Source organism: Elephas maximus, chromosome X (genome assembly GCF_024166365.1).
Source record: "Elephas maximus indicus isolate mEleMax1 chromosome X, mEleMax1 primary haplotype, whole genome shotgun sequence".
In the NCBI taxonomy this organism is placed as follows: Eukaryota; Metazoa; Chordata; class Mammalia; order Proboscidea; family Elephantidae; genus Elephas; species Elephas maximus.
Window position 1 is genome coordinate 76,254,308 of NC_064846.1, and position 16,954 is coordinate 76,271,261.

A 16,954-nucleotide genomic window follows, 5' to 3' on the forward strand; every position below is an offset into this window, starting at 1 on the left:
AACAGATATGTGCACACCCATGTTTATTGCAGCACTGTATAAAGAAAAAAAAACAATAGCAAAAAGGTGGAAGCAACCAAGGTGCCCATCAATGGAAAAATGGATAATTAAATTACGGTATATTCACACAATGGAATATTACACATCAATAAAGAACAGTGAGGAATCTGTGAAACATTTCAGAACATGGAGGAACCTGGAAGGCATTACGCTGAGTGAAATTAATCAGTTGCAAAAGGACAAATATCGTATAAGACCATTATTATAAGAACATGAGAAATAGTTTAAACTGAGAAGAAAACATTCTTTTGTGGTTACGAGAGGGGGGAGGGTCGGAGAGGGGTATTCATTAATTAGTTGGTAGATAAGAACTATTTTAGGTGAAGGGAAAGACAGCACACAATACAGGGGAGGTCAGCATAACTGGAGTAAACCAAAAGCAAAGAAGTTTCCTGAATAAACTGAAGGCTTCGAAGGCCAGTGTAGCATGGGCGGGGGTTTGCAGACCATGATTTTAGGGAACATCTAAGTCAATTGGCGTAATAAAATCTATTAAGAAAACATCCTGCATACCACTTTGAAGAGTGGAGTCTGGGGTCTTAAACACTAGCAAGCAACCATCTAAGATGCATCAATTGGTCTCAACCCACCTAGAGCAAAGGAGAATGAAGAGCACCAAGGACACAAGGTGATTACGAGCCCAAGAGACAGAAAGGGCCACATGAACCAGAGACTACATCAGCATGAGACCAGAAGAACTAGATGTTGCCTGGCTACAACTGATGACTGCCCTGACAGGGAACACAACAGAGAACCCCTGAGGGAGCAGGAGAGCAGTGGGATGCAGATCCCAAGTTCTCGTAAAAAGACCAGACTTCATGTTCTGACTGAGACTGAAGGACCCCGGTGGTCATGGCCCCCAGACCTTATTTTGGCCCAGGACAGGAACCATTCCCAGAGCCAACTCTTCAGACAGGGATTGGACTGGACAATGGGTTGGAGAGAGATGCTGGCGAGGAGTGAGCTTCTTGGATCAGGTGGACACTTGAGACTATGTTGGCATCTCCTGCCTGGAGGGGAGATGAGAGGGTAAAGGGGCTTAGAAGCTGGCGAAAGGGACATGAATAGAGAGAGTGGAGGGAGGGAGAGGGCTGTTAGGGGGAGAGCAATTGGGAGTATGTAGCAAGGTGTATATGGGTTTTTGTGTGAGAGACTGACTTGATTTGTAAACTTGCACTTAAAGCACAATAAAAATTATAAAAAAATGTATACACAAATCGTTTTGTGACGTTTGTGACTCTCCTCCCCGTTTCCCTTTATAACCTGGGTTCCCCGTGTCCATTGCTACAGGTTTCCTGTCCCTTCCTGTCTTCTCTTGTTTGCTTTTGGGTAGGTGTTGCCCATTTGGTCTTGTATGCTTGACTAAACTAAGAAGCACATTCCTGATATGTGTTAATTTTGGTTTTAGAGGCCTCCCTAATGTGAATGGCGGATGTCAGGAGTGGCTTCAGTTCTGATTTAACATGGTATCTGGGGGCCATAGTCTCAGGGGTTCTCTCTAGTCTCTGTCAGACCAGTGAATCTGGGATTTTTTTGTTGTTGTTGTTTGTTGAAATTTGTTCTACATTTTTCTCCTGCTCTGTCTGGAACCCTCTATTGTGATCTGTGTCAGAGCAGTTGGTGCTGATACCCAGGCATCATCTAGTTCTTCCGGGCTCAGGCTTTCAGAGGCTGTGGTTCATGTGGTCCATTAGTCCTTTGGACTGTTATATTACTTGTGGCTTTGGTTTTCTTCATTCTCCTTTGCTCTGAACATGATGGGAACAATAGATGTATTTTAAATGGCCACTCACAAGGTTTTAAGATCCTGGATGCTACTCAACCACTTAGGAAGTAGGATATTTTCCTTATGAACTATGTTATGTCAGTTGACCGAGATGTCCCCCGAGACCATGGCCCCCGGCCCTCAACCCCAGTAACTCAGTCCCTCAAGGTGTTTGGATGTGTCTAGGAAAATTCTGAGGCTTTGCCTTGGTCAAGTTGTGTTGACTTCCCCAATATTGTATGTTGTCTTTCCTTTCACCAAAGTTAACACTTGTCTACTATCCAGTTATTGATTTCTTCTCCCCACACCACCATAACCATCAAAGATTGTTTGTTTGCTTTTTATGCATGTAAACCTTTTCTTGAGTTTTTATAGTAGTAGTCTCATACAATATTTATCCTTTTATGATTGAATTATTTCACTCAACATAATGTCCTCCAGATTCATCAGTGTTGTGAGATGTTTCGTGGATTTATCATTGTTCTTTGTGGTTGTATTGTATCCCATTTCGTGTATGTAGCATAATTTGTTTACCCATTCATCTGTTGGTGGGCACTTAGGTTGTTTCCAACATTTTGCTATTGTGAATAATACTGCAGTGAATATGGGTGTGTGTGTCTGTTCATGTGACAGCTTTTATTTCTCTAGGATATATTCCTAGGAGTGGGATTGCTGGATCATATGGTATTTCTATTTCTAGCTTTCTTTTTTTAAGGAAGCACCATATCATTTTCCATAGTAATTATAACATTTTACATTCCCTTCAACAATCGATAAGCTTTCCAATCTCCCCATAACCTCTCCAACATTTGTTATTTTTATTTTTTTGTGTGCCAGTAACATTGGGGTGAGATGGTATCTCATTGTAGTTTTGATTTCCATTTCTCTAATGGTTAATGATCATGATCATTTCCTCATGTGTCTGTTAGCCAGCTGAATGTCTTCTTGTGTGAAGTGTCTATTCATATCCTTTGTCCAATTTTGGATGGGATTATATGTCATTTTGTTATTGAGGTGTTGAAGTATTGTATAGATTTTAGAGATTAGACCTTTGTTGGATATGTCATAGCCACAAATCTTTTCCCAATCTGTAGGTTCTCTTTTTACTCTTGGTGAAACCTTTTGATGAGCATAAGTGTTTAATATTTAGAAGATTCCGGTTATTTAGCTTATCTTCTGGTGTTTTTGTATTGTAAGTTATGGTTTGTTTTGGATTTATACCATGTATTAGGGCCCCTAGTGTTGTCCTGATTTTTCCTTTGATGATCTTTATCATTTCAGATTTTATATTTAGGTCTTTGATCAATTTTAAGTTAGTTTCCTGTTTGGTGCAAGGTACAGTCCTGTTTCACTTTTTTACAGATGGACATCCAGTTTTGCCAGCACCATTTGTTAAAAAGACTGCCTTTTCCAGTACACAGTATTGGGGAAGCCAGCACAACCTGTACAAGGCAAAATCATGGAAGCTCCATAGACACATCCAAACTCCCTGATGGACCAAATTGCTGGGCCAAGGGCTTTGGGGATCATGGTCTCAGGGAGCATCTAGCTCAATTGGCATAGCATAGTTTGTAAAGAAAATGTTCTACATTCTACTTTGGTGAGTAGAGTCTGGAGTCTTAAAAGCCTATGAGCAGCCATTTAGGATACTCCACTGGTCTCACCCATTCAGGTGCAAGGAAGGATGAAGAAAAATAAAGACACAAGGGAAAGATTAGTCCAAAGGACTAATGGACCATATCTACCACAGCCTCCATCAGGCTGAGTCCAGTATAACTAGATGGTGCCCAGCTACCACTACTGACTGCTCTGACAAGGATCACAATAGAGGGTCCTGGACAGAGCTGGAAAAAAATGTAGAACAAAATTCTAACACAAAAAGAAAGACCAGACTTACTGGCCTGACAGAGATTGGAGAAACCCTGAGAATATGGCCCCCAGGCATCCTTTCAGTTCAGTAATGAAGTCACTCCTGAGGTTCACCCTTCAGCCAAAGATTGAACAGGCCCATAAAACAAAATGAGACTAAAGAGGTGCACCAGCCGAAGGAAGGAAGGAGCAGGAAAGCTGGTAATAGGGAACCCAAGGTTGAGAAGGGAGAATGTTGACATGTCGTGAGGTTGTTAACCAATGTCATAAAACAATATATGTACTAACTGTTTGATGAGTAACTAGTTTGTTCTGTAAACCTTTATCTAAAGTACAATAAGAAAAAAATAAAGACTGCCTTTTCTCTATTTAATGGACTTTGGCTCTTTGTCAAAGATCAGCTGACCATAGGTGAATGGATTTACATCTGGGTTCTTGATTCTGTTCCATTGGTCTATGTGTCTGCAGTTGTACCAGTACAAGGCTGTTTTGACTACCATGGCCGTATAGTACGTTCTGAGATTATGTAGTGTGAGGCCTCCTACTTTGTCTTTTTCTTCAACAATGTTTTGCTTATCCGGGGCCTCTTTCCTTTCCATATAAAGTTGATGATTTGTTTTTCCATTTCGATAAAGAATGCTGTTGGTATTTGGATTAGAATTGCATTATATCTGAAGATCGCTTTGGGTAGAATTGACATTTTCACAACATTGAGTCTTCCTATCCATGAACATGGTATGTTTTTCCATTTATGTATGTCTCTTGGTTTCTTGCAGGTTTTTTTTTTTTTTTTTTTGCATATGTCTTTGATTTCCCTGGTTAGATTTATTCCTATGTATTTTATATTTTTAGGGGTCATTATAAATGGTATTGTTTTCTGATTTCCCTTTCTAAGTTCTGTTTGTTGGTGTATAGAAATCCTACTGATCTTTGTATGTTGATCTTGTATCCTGCTACTCTGCTGAATCTTTCTATTAGTTCCAGTAGTTTTCTTGTGGAATTTTGGGGGTTTTTTATGAATAGGATCATATCATCTGCACATAGGGATAGTTTTTCTTCTTCCTTTCCAATTTGATGTCCTTTATTTCTTTTTCTTGCCTTATTGCTCTAGCTAGGATTTCCAGCACAACATTAAATACTAGTGCTGACAAAGGGCATCCTTGTCTTGTTCCTGTTCTCAGAGGGAGTGCTTTCAGCCTCTCTCCCTGGAAAATGATATTGGCTGTATAGGTGCCCTTTATTATGTTGAGGAATTTCCCTTCTATTCCTATTTTATAGAGAGTCTTTATCAGGGATGGGCATTAGATTTTATCAAATACCTTTTCTGTGTTGTTTGAGATGATCAAGTTATTCTTTTTTTCTATTCACGAGGTGTATTATATTGATTGATTGCATACCTGGTATCAATCCCACTTGGTCAAGGTATTTTTTTTTTATGATGCTGAATTCTATTGGCTAGAATTTTGTTGAGAATTTTTTATCTATATTCATGGGAGATATTGGTCTATAATTTTGTCTTTTTGTGATGTCTTTGCCTGGCTTTGGTATCAGGGTTATGCTAGTTTCATAAAATGAATTTGGAAATATTCCTTCCTTTTCTGTGCTCTGAAATAGTTTGAGTATTACTGGTGTGAGCTCTTCTCTAAATGTTTGGTAGAATTCTTCAGTAAAGCCATGCAGGCCAGTACTTTTTTTTGTTGGGAGTATTTTTGTTACCTCTTCAATCTCTTCCCTTTTAATCTGTCTATTCAGATTTTCAATATCAGTTTGCACAATTTTAGGTAGGTAGTGTCTTTCTAGAAATTTGTCCATTTCCACTAGGTTCTCAAATTTGTTGGAGTACAATTTTTCATACTATTTTGTTATGATCCTTTTTATTTCAATTTGATCTATTGTAAAGTCCCACATCTTATTTATTATTTGCATTTGCTTCCTCTCCTGTTTTTCTTTTGTCAGTTTGGCCAGTGGCTTGTCAATTTTGTTAATCTTTTCAAAGAACAAACTTTTGGTCTTGATTCTATTGTTTTTCTTTTCTCTATTTCATTTATTTCTGCTCTACTCTTTATTATTTCCATTCTTCTGGTGACTGGACTTCTTTTGCTGTTTTCTTTCAATTTGTTCAAGTTGTAGTGCAAGCATTTTAATTTTGGCCTTTTTTTTTTTTGGTATGTGCATTATTGCTGTAAATTGACCTCTGAGCACTGCCTTTGCTATGTTCAAAGGTTTGGTATGATTTTTTTTTTCCATTTGAGTCTAGGATTTTTTTTTTTACTCCCTCTTTGATTTGTTCTTTTATGCAGTTGTTTTTTAAACAAGGTGCTATTCAATTTCCATGTATTTGATTTTTTTCCTTGCTTTTTCTGTTATTGATTGCTACTTTTATGGCATTCTGATCAGAGAGAATGATTTTATTATCTCAATGTTTTGGAATTTATTGAGCTTGCTTTGTGGCCTAACGTGTGGTCTATTCTGGAGGATGTTCCATGTGCAATCAAAAATAATACATACTTTGGTGCCGTAGGGTGGAGTATTTTATATATGTCTAAGAGGTCAAGTTTGTTGACTGTGACATTTAGATCTTCTGTATCTTTGTTGAGTTTCTTTCTATATGTTCTGTACTTTACCAAGAGTGGTGTGTTGAAGTCTCTTACTGTTATTATGGAACTGCTTTTATTCTCTTTTCAGTGCTGTTGGAGTTTGTTTTATGTATTTTGGAGCCCTGTTGTGGGATGTATAGATATTTACTAATGTTATCTCTTCTTTGTAAATTGTCCCTTCTATCATTATATAACATCCTTCCTTGTATTTTATGGTTGATTTTGCCTTTCAGTCTATTTTATCTAGTTATTACGTCACTCCTACCCTTTTTTAGTTACTGTTTGCTTGATGTATTTTTTCCATCCTTTGAATTTTAATAAATTTATGTCTTTGTATATTGTGTCTCTTGTAGACAGCATATTGATGTGTTATGCTTTTTTATCCATTCTGCCACTCTCTGTTTCTTTACAAGTGCATTTAAGCCATTTACCTTCAGCGCCATTATCTATAGGTATGAATTTATTACTGTCATATTGTTGTGCTTTTTTGTGTGTGTGGTGCTGACTTTTTTTGTTGTTTCTCTTACTTTCCTGTGCTGAGTACCTTTTGTTTGTGGATGTTCTTTTCTTTTGTTGCTGTGGATTTTGTGTTTATTGGACTTTATGTTTTTCTTCTTTCTTATTCTGAGGAGTAGATTTGTTAGCCTTTTTTGTGGTTACCTTGAAATTTACCCAAATCTTCCTAATTTTGAAACAATCTTTTATTACTTGATAGCGTCTTCTCCATTTGAAAGTTCTATACCTACACCATTTATTCCCTCTTCTATTTTTTGACGTTGTTGTCATTTACAGCTCAATGTCTCTGTTCACCTGTTTTAAGTCTTTTATCTTTGTTTTATTCTTGAGAGTTCTTTACTTAGGTTGGTATCTGGCTGATGGTGTCCTGTGTCCTAGACTGTGGGTGTTGTCTGATGTTTTTGGTTCTCTAGCCAAAGGACACCCTTTAATATTTCTTGCCAGTTTGGTTTAGTTTTTACAAATTGCCTTAATTTCTGTTTATCTGGAAATGTCCCAATTTTACCATTGTATTTGATTAACAGTTTTGCAGAATATATTATTCTTAGTTGTCTATTTTTTTTCTTTCAAGGTTGAATATATGTCATCGCATTGTTTTCTTGCCTGCATAGTTTCTACCAGGTAATCAGAGTTTAGTCTTATTATTCCCCTTTGTAATCCTCCAGCTGCTCTCTGGATTCTTTCTTTGTCTTTGGTTTTGGCATGTGTGTTATGTCTTGGTGACTTTCTTTTGGGATCTATCTTATACGGGGTTCGTATCACTTCATGAATGGTCAGCTTTTCATCTTTCATGATATTTGGGAAATTCTCTGCCAGCAAATATTCAATGATCCTCTCTGGGTTTTCTGCTTTCTCTCCCCATTCTGGAATTATGATTGCACACAAATTTTTGCCTGTGTGTTCATTTGTTTTTTCATGCTTCTTTGTTTTGCTTTGATATGTCAGTGTCATTGGTCCGGGCATGCTTTGCTGCTTGCTTGTCTGTGGGCATGTTAGCTCTCATTATCTTGTCTGGGTAGGAAGGGCAGCAGCAGGTGGGGCAAGCCCCCTTCACTATACACTGGTTTGACAAGGTGGCTGATGGCAAACTGGGAGGGTACAGTCTGTCTGCTGATGTTAGTCCAGTGGTGTGGGAGCATTCACAGCCCCTCACCAGATAGGCAGGGGTTTCTGGTGGGGAGTGGTATGGGCTTGCTTCCCTCTGTACAGCAGGTGATTGGTGGGAACAGAGGGGCAGTGAGGACCTGGTGTGGTGGTAGGCCTGAGCTGGGGATGCTCTAGCTGTGACAGCACAAAAGTGTCCAGTGCAAACGGTAGGTTGCTTCCAGGGCTAAGTAGGGGGAAACAAAGAGGGAGTAAAAAAAAATTAAAAAATGGTAGCTGGCAGGTGGTGGTGGGGCTGGCCTGGGGGCCAGTGGGGAAAGAAGGTGGTGTACAGGGCTAGATGGGAGGAAGAAGATGATAGGCCAGTGACTGTCTAGCTGCAGCAGTGCAATGTGGCCTGGTGGGAAGTGGTAGAGATAGCATACAGGGCTAAACAGGAGGGAGAAAGAAAAGGAAGAAGAGGAAAAAATGGCTCAGTGGGAGCCAGCATGTAGGTACAGGGTAGACCCAGGCTGGAGGTGGGCTGGTGGCTCTCTACCTGTGGTGATGTGGCTTGGCCCAGCGGGAAGAGGTAGAGGTGGTGTACAGGGCTAGGCGGGAGGGAGAAAAAAAGGAAGAAAAGGTAAAAAAAAAAAAAGGCTCATTGAGAGCTGGTGGGTGGGTGGGTGGTAGTGGAAACCGCTGTGGTGGTAGGCTGGCAGCTTTCTACCTGTGGTGGTGCTGCATGTCCTGACAAGAAGGGGTAGAAGTAACTTACAGCGCTAGGCAGAAAGGAGAAGGAAAAGGAAGAAAGGGGGAAAAATGGCACAGTGGGAGTCAGTGGGTGTGGATGCAGGGGACCAGGCTGGTGGCGGGATAGTGTGTATTTAGCCAAGGCAGTGCTGTGTGGCCCAACGGAAAGTGGTAGACATGGGGTATGGGGCTAGGTGGGAGAGAATAAGGAAAGGAGAAAAAATGATGTTACAGACACCAGCAGGTGGGAGTGTGGGGACCTGGCCTTACAGCAGTTCAGTAGCCCTCTACCTGTGGTGGCGTGGCTTGTCCCAGTGGGGAAAGATAGAAGTGGCTTATGAGGCTAGGTGAGAAGGAGAAAAAAAAGAAAGAGGAAAAATGATGCTGCAGAAGCCAGTGGGTGGGGGCAGGGTGGACCCAGGATCAATGCAGGTTGGTAGCTCTCTAGCTGAGCAGCATGGTGTGACCCATCGGGAAAGTGTGTGGATGGATATGAGGCTAAGTTGAAGGGCAAAAGAAAAGGAAGAAAGGGAAAAAATAGCATGACAGGAGGCAGCGGTGGGGGTTGAGTGGACCCAGGGTGATGGCGGGCTGGTACCTTTCTAGCAGAGCAGCATGGCATGGCATGTCAGAAAAGGGTAGGGTTAACATATAGGGTAGAAGGGTGAGGGGCACTAAAGTGTGTTTCTCTGGTTACCAGGTGCTCTGTTTCCTGTTGGGAGCTCCATGAAGTTGCCTTCCTATACTCCCTGTCCACGGTCATTGCTGGCTATGCCACAAGATGGCAACGCTGTGCCATGTTACTTGGCAGGGGATCTCCATTCCATATCTCTTGTTGTTGTCTATTTGCCTTCAGTTTCTTCTTCCATTTGGTTCCAAATCACAACAACCCTGTAGGACAGAGTAGAACTGCCCCAGAGGGTTTCCAAGGAGCACTTGGTGGGTTGGAACTGCTGACCTTTGGTTAGCAGCAGTAGCTTTTAACGACTATGCCACCAGCATTTCCAGGCATTAGAGAAATGCAAATCAGAAGTACATTGAGATACCATCTCACCCCAACAAAGTGCACCCCAACAAGGCTAGCATTAATCCAAAAAACACAAAATAATAAATGTTGGAGAGGTTGTAGAGAGACTGGAACACTTACACAATGCTCATGGGAATGTGAAATGGTACCACCACTTTGGAAATGGGTTTGTCGCTTCCTTAAAAAGCTAGAAATAGAAGTACCATATGATCCAGCAATCCCACTCCTTGGATTATATTCTAGAGAAATAAGAGCTGTCACAGGAAGAGCTATATGCACACCCATGTTCATTGCAGCACTATTCACAATAGCAAAAGATGGAAACAACCTAGGTGCCCATCAACCAATGAATGAATAAACAAATTATGGTATATTCACACCATGGAATAATACGCAAGGATAACAATGATGAATCCGAGAAACATCTCATAACATGGATCAATCTGGAAGGCATTATGCTGAGTGAAATTAGTCAGTCACAAAAGGACAAATATTGTATGAGACCACTATTATAAGAACTCAGGAAAAGGTTTAAACACAGACGGAAATATTCTTTAATGGTTATGAGGGTGGGAAGGGAGAGAGAGTGGAATTCACTAACCACATAAAAAAAACCACATAGTAGACAAGAATTAGGTGAAGGGAAGGACAACACACAATACAGGGGAAGGCAGGATCACTGACTAAATCAAAAGCTGAGAAGTTTCCTGAATACAACCAGACTTTTTGAGGGACAGAGTAGCAGAGGTGGGGTTCTGGGGACCATGGTTTCAGGGGACACCTAGGTTAATTGGCATAACAAAGTTTATTAAGAAAATGTTCTGCATCCCACTTTGGTGAGTGGCGTCTGGGGTTTAAAAGCTAGCACGTGGCCATCTAAGATGCATCAGTTGGTCCCAACTCATCTGGAGCAAAGGAGAATGAAGAACACCAAAGACACAAGGCAAATATTATCCCAAGAGACAAAAGTGGCCACATAAACCAGAAACTCCAACAGCCTGAGACCAGAAGAACTAGATGGTGCTCAGCTACCACCAGTGACCGCCCTGACAGGGAAAACAACGGACAGTCCTTAAGGGAGCAGAAGAAAAGTGGGGTGCAGAACTCGAATTCATGTAAAACGACCAAACTTAATGGTCTGACTGAGACTAGAGGAACCCCAGAAGACATGGCCCCCTGATTCTCCCTTAACCCAGAACTAAAACCATTCCGAAGCCAACTATTCAGACAAAGATTAGACTGGACTATAAAACATAGGATAGTACTTGTAAAGAGTGTGATTCTTAGTTCAAGTAGATACATGAGACTAAATGGGCAACTCCTGTCTGGAGGTGAGATGAGAGGGCAGAGGGGATAGGAGCTGGTTGAATGGATACGGGAAATCTGGGGTGGAAAGGTGGAGTGTGCTGTCATGTTGTAGGGATGGCAACTAAGGTCACATAACAATACGTGTATAAATTTTTATATGAGAATCTAACTTGAGCTGTAAACTTTGACCTAAAGCACAATTTAAAAAAAAATAGAAAGAAAAAAAGATGAATGGATAAACAGAACATGATATATACATACAATGGAATGTTACTCAGCCATAAAGAGAAGTGAGGTCCTAATGTATGGTACAACATGGGTCAACCTTAAAAATTTTTTGCTGAGTGAGTTAAGTCAGTCAAAAAAGAACAGACTCTGTATGACACGAAATAAGAAAATATGTAGAAAACAAAGATCGTTAATGGTTACAAAGAATGGGAGGGAGTGGGAAAGGGAGAGTTTTTGCTTCAGTAAAATTGAGTTTATGTTAATTGTTGTGGAATACTTTGGAAAAGGATAGCAATAATGACTGTGCAACATGAAGAATGTAACCAATGTCATTTCATTGTGAATGTAGAAATTGTACTGGCAAATGTTTTGGTGTATATATTTTCACCACGATAAAACGTAAAAAAAAAAAGAAAAAGAGACTTCTCTTTTGTGTAATTTTTATTTCTTTCTAATCAATCTTTCTCACGTGTAGCTTTACATATACATATAAACATACACCAACCATGTGTCTGTCAGTTTGTCATACTGTGGTGGCTTGCATGTTGCTGTGATGCTGGAAGCTGCGACACCAGTATTTCAAGTACCAGCAGGGTCATCCATAGTGTACAGGTTTCAGCAGACCTTCCAGACTAGGACAGGCTAGGAAGAAGGACCTAGTGATCTACTTCTGAAAAAAACTGGCCAGTGAAAACCTTATGAATAGCAGCAGAACACTGATATAGTGCTGGAAGATGAGCTCCTCACATTGGAATGCACTCAAAATATCACTGGGAAAGAGCTGCCTCTTCAACGTAAAGTTGACCTTAATGACGTGGATGGAGTAAAGCTTCTGGGACCTTCGCTTGCTGATGTGGCATGACTCAAAATGAGAAGAAATAGCTGCAAACATCCATTAATAATAGGAACGTGGAATGAATAAAGTATGAATCTAGGAAAATTGGAAGTCATAAAAATGAAATAGAACACATAAAGATTGATATCCTAGGCATTAGTAAGCTGAAATGGACTGGTATTGGCCATTTTGAATCAGAAAATCATATGGTCTCTTATGCCAGGAATGACAAATTGAAGAAGAATGGCATCACGTTCAGAGTCAAAAAGAATATTTCAAGGCCTATCCTGAAGTACAATACTGTCAGTGATAGGATAATATCCATACATCTAAAAGGAAGGCCAGTTAATGTGACTATCATGCAAATTTACATGCGAACCACTAAGGCCAAAGATGAAGAAATTGCAGGTTTTTACCAACCAACTTCAGCAGTCTGAAATTGATCAAATATGTAATCAGAATGCATTAATAATCACTGGTGACCGGAATGTAGAAGTTGGGAACCAAGAAGAAGGTTTGGTAGTTGGGAAATATGGCTTTGGTGACAGATATGATTCTGGATATCCCATGATAGAATTTTGCAAGACCAATGACTTATTCATTGCAAATACCTTTTTCAACAACATGAATGATGACTATACACGTGGACCTGGCCATATGGAAAACACAGGAATCAAATCAACTATACCTATGGAAAGAAAAAAAAATTTTTTTTTTTTGTGGAAAGAGACAATGGAAAATCTCAATATCATCAGTCATAACAAGGCTAGTGGCTGACTTCGGAACGGGCTATCAATTGCTCATATGCAAGCTCAAGTCGAACCTGACGAAAATTAAAACAAATCCACGAGAGCCAAGATAAGACCTTGAGTATATCCCACCTGAATTTAAAGACCATCTCAAGAATAGATTTGTTGCATTAAGCGTTAATGATTGAACCCCAGACGAATTGTGGGATGACATCAAGGGCATCAGGCATGAAGAAAGCAAAAAGTCATTAAAAAGATGGGAAAGAAAGAAATGAACAAAATGGATGTCAGAAGAGACTCAGAAACTTGCTTTTGAATGTAGAGCATCTAAAGAGAATGGAAGAATTGATGAAGTAAAAGAGATGTATAGAAGATTTCAAAGGGTTACTCAAGAAGACAAAGTAAAGTACTATAATGAAATATACAAAGACCTGGAGTTAGAAAACCAAAAGGGAATAATAGGCTCAGCATTTCTCAAGCTGAACGAACTGAAGAAAAAAAATTCAAGCTTGGAGTTGGAATATTGAAGGATTTTAAGGGCAAAATATTGAACAATGCAGGAAGCAGCAAAAGAAGATAGAATACACAGGGTCACTGCACCAAAAAGAATTGGTTGACGTTCAACCATATCAGCAGTTAGAATATGATCAAGAAACTGAGGTATTGAAGGAAGAAGTCCATGCTTCACTGAAGGCATTGGTGAAAAATAAGACTTCAGATTTGGAGGGAATACCAATTGAAATGTTTGAACAAATGGGTGTAGCACTAGAGGTGCTCACTCATCTATGCTAAAAATTTGGAAGACAGTTTCCTGGCCTAAGAAAGGTGATCCAACAAAATGCAGAAATTATCAAACAATGTCATTAATATTACAGGCAAGTAAAAATTTTGCTGAAGGTCATTCAAAAGTGGTTGCAACAGTACATTGATGCAGAACTGCCAGATATTCATGCCGGATTCAGAAGAGGATATGGAACAACGAGAATCATTGCTGATGTCAGATGGGTCTTGATTGAAAGCAGAGAATACCAGAAAGGTGTTTACCTGTGTTTTACTGACTATGCAAGGCATTGATGGTGTGGATCATAACAAATTATGGATAACATTGCTAGGAATGGGAATTTCAGAACACTTAATTGTGCTCCTGAGGAACCTGTATATAGACCAAGAGAAAGTCGTTAGAACAGAACAAGGGAATATCGTGTGGTTTAAAATCAGGAAAGATGCTCATCAGGTTTGTATCCTTTCACCATACTTATTCAATCTGTATGCTCAGCAAATAATCTGAGAAGCTGGACTATATGAAGAACAATGCATCAGGACTGGAAGAAGATTCAACAACAACCTGTGATATGCAGATGACACAACTTTGCTTTTGGAAAGCAGAGAGGACTTGAAGTTCTTACCGATGAAGTAAACACCTGCTTCAGTATGGATATCACCTCAACATAAAAAAAAGCAAAAATCCTCACAGCTGTACCAATAAACATCATGTTATAAGGAGAAAATATTGAAGTTATCAAGGATTTCATTTTACTTGGACCCACAATCAATGCCCATGGAAGCAGCACTCAAGAAATCAAACTGTGTATTGCATTGCATTGGACAAATCTACTGCCAAAGACCTCTTTAAAGGGTTAAAAAGCAAAGATGTCACTTTGAGGACTAAGTTGCTCCTGACCCAAGCCATAGTATTTTCAGTCCTGTCATATGCATGCAAAATTTTGACTGTGAATAAGGAAGACCAAAGAAGAATTGACGACTTTGATTTCTATTGTTGTTGAGGAATATTGAATATACCATGGACTTCCAGAAGAATGAAAAAGTCTGTCTTGGTAGAAGTACAACCAGAATGCTCCTTAGAAACGAGAATGGTGAAATTTTGTCTCACATACTTTGGAAATGTTATCTGGAAGGAAGAGTCCCTGGAGAAGGACATCATTTTTGGTGAAGTAGAGGGTCAGCGAAAGAGAGGAAGACCCTCAATGAGAGGGATTGACACAGTGGCTACAACAACGGGCACAAGCATAGCAAGGATTTTGATGATGGGGCACAACCAGGCAGCATATCGTTCTGTTGTACATAGGGTAGCTATGAGTTGGGATCGACTTGACTGCACCTAATAGCAATACGCATATACATATGTGTATATATGTGAGTTTATATATATAATATATGATATTTTAAAGTTTCTGTAAATTATTTTAGGTATAATTTATTATTTTTTTTATTTGTCTTGTGACCCGCTGCACGTTTGAAATATCAGGATTCATGTCTGTTATAAGTTCTGGAAAAATATTGGCAATATTCGCCAGTCTCTCTATTCACTCATCCTTGTATGCTTGTCTCTTATTATTATTTTTTTTTTTATATCTTTTATTGTCTGTCTGTTCTGCATCCTGGGTGATGTCCCTAGATTTTTCAGTCCGTTAATTTCCTTCATCAGCTATAGGCAGCCTAGGATTTATCCCATCCACTGAGAATATTTCTTTTGTTTCATTGACTATATTTTCATTTCTTGAGTGTGTAGTTATTTATTTTTATTTTTATATCTACCTGTAATTTTATTTCACTCTATCCTGATAAACCACTCATCTTCACAAAATCTGTGTTCTTTCATTTATCTCTTTGAGCATTATCAACATATTTACCTTCAGAACTCTTGGAATTTTTATTTTTAATCTCATCATATTCTTGTGATGCAAATTATTTACCAGTTGCATCTTATGACTCTCTCATATGATAGTTCTTTGCTTGTGTAGTTTTTAATTCTTCGTGTTAAGCTCATGTACAAGGGGGATTCGTTTAATGGGAGTCCAACATACCCGGGTCTGGGCACCATTTTATTTGCCTCTGTAGTTGTCTCTATGAGTTTCATTGGCCCTAGATCAGTTTTTATATAAATATTTGCATGAATTTCTAAGCATGGGGTTCCAATATTGTGGGTACAGACCTCATATGCATTTGGCACTGACCTGGGTTTTTGGGCAAATAACCTCTGACCTCCAACGTCCTCACACCTCTCCAACCTCAGTCCCCAGACAGTAAGATTTCTTGCCACTTTCCTGGGCCAATTTTACATATCAAGCAGTACTTCAAGATGCCTGCCTTTGGGTATTTGTTTCAATTCCCACATAAAGACCATGACTCAGGCTTTCCTCACTTAAGTGTTAAAAGTCCCAGCTTCCAGCCAGTAAAGACTACATCCTGTCCTGATTCCCTCATAGACCTCATGGCTTTAAATCTTGTTTACCACTCTGGAACCTGAGCATTCCCTTTTCCTGATTTGATCTCTGCCTCCATTCATTTCTTGGAATTATGGTTATTGTTGTTATATATAAATCTAGCATTTCCGTGTATATAGTGCAGAAGCAAGGATTTCTCTTGTCATCTTTATTTCCCACAATGACCAGAATACTTTCCCTTTCTTTTCTGGGTCATACTGAATTAATGCATTTTGGTATTTAAGCATATGGATAGCAGCAGTAAAAATAAACTACTAAAAGCAGATGAGAGAACAGTCTAATTTTTATGGTCGGTGATCCATATTGCAAGTGTGTTATTGACTCTGTGAAAAGTCAAAGAAAGCTCTTTGTTTCAGGAAGCTGCATTTACTCCTTCAAGATTTTAATGTGCTACTTTGCAAGCCACTCCCTGTTTCAATTTTTATATTCTCTTTTTTTTTTTTTTCAATGAAAGATGAATAGGAAAAGCACAGAGCGAGGCTACATGGAAGATAGAGGTAATGATAAAGAGATTGAAGAAGAGAAATTATGTATAAGCACCGATTATGATTAAGGGGAGGAGAAGAGTAATTTTGATCTGTTTCACGCAATTGTCTAGTTAGAGGGTTGAGGATGACTTTTCAAGATCTTTTTTAATTCTAAGATTCTATGATTCCACAACCCTTTGTAGGTGGCATGTTATGTAATTATGTATTCATTTCTGCATTCATCAAGTACTTGTTATTAGTCCAACTCATATTACACTGCTAATGTTCAGCCATTTTGATCCATAAAAATGTAAATCTTATATGGTTCTAACTCACAGTAGATTTCCTAATATTTGCCCTGTCAATGAAGTAGGCATTTCACATATTAAATAAATTAGACATATTTCCTGCCTGCGCAGTCCAGAAGGGGAGCCTAAAAGGTAAAACAAATG